Source organism: Carlito syrichta, unplaced genomic scaffold, assembly GCF_000164805.1.
Source record: "Carlito syrichta isolate Samal-C Ts95f unplaced genomic scaffold, Tarsius_syrichta-2.0.1 Scaffold309147, whole genome shotgun sequence".
In the NCBI taxonomy this organism is placed as follows: Eukaryota; Metazoa; Chordata; class Mammalia; order Primates; family Tarsiidae; genus Carlito; species Carlito syrichta.
This window is the reverse complement of record NW_007253243.1, coordinates 419199-420008: the sequence shown is the minus strand read 5'-3', so window position 1 is coordinate 420008 and position 810 is coordinate 419199.

The following is an 810-nucleotide window of genomic DNA, read 5'->3' as shown; positions in this document are numbered from 1 at the left end:
CCAGCACTTTGGGAGGCCGAGGTGAGAGGACTGCCTGAGCCCATGGGTTCGAGACCAGCCTGGGCAGCTTGGCAAGACCTCATCTCTACAATAAATTAAAAAATCAACCGGGCGTGGTGGCTTGTGTCTGTAGTTCCAGCTACTTGGAAAGCTGAGGCAGATGGATCACCTGAGCCCAGAAGGTCTAGACTGTGGTGGCCATCAGTGTGCCACTGCACTCCAGCCTGGGCAACAGAGTGAGACTCCAACTCAAAAAAAAAAAAAATTGATCCTGGAGCTAGGTGGTTGCAAAGCCAGGACTAGGGTTTATGTCTCTTCTGCATGCTTTCCTTTTCATCCTGTTCCTACTAAGTTCTCTAGACAACAAGGAGTCATTGAGTGTGACAAGAACTGGGCCCAGTAAGATGACCTTATAGCAGTGAGTGCAATGGCTGGTTGTCAGGGAATCAGTAGCAGAAAGCAGAAGAAAACACTGTCAGAGGCCAGACTCAGCACCTGACGCCTGTAATCACAGCACTTTGGGAGGCCAAAGTGGGAGGATTGCTTGAGGCCAGGAATTTGAGACCAGTCTGGGCAACATAGTGAGATCTCATCTCTGATGCCGGGTGAGGTTTGTCACAAAACTCGTGGATTCTTTGGCTCATCCCTAGAATGACTTTTAGAGGAATCAGCAAAATTGTTTCTTTTTTTTCTTTTTGAGTTGGAGTCTCACTCTGTCTCCCAGGCTGGAGTGCAGTGGCATGCTCATGACCACTGCAGCCTCCACCTGCTGGGCTCAGGTGATCCTTCCGCCTCAGCCTTCTAAGTAGC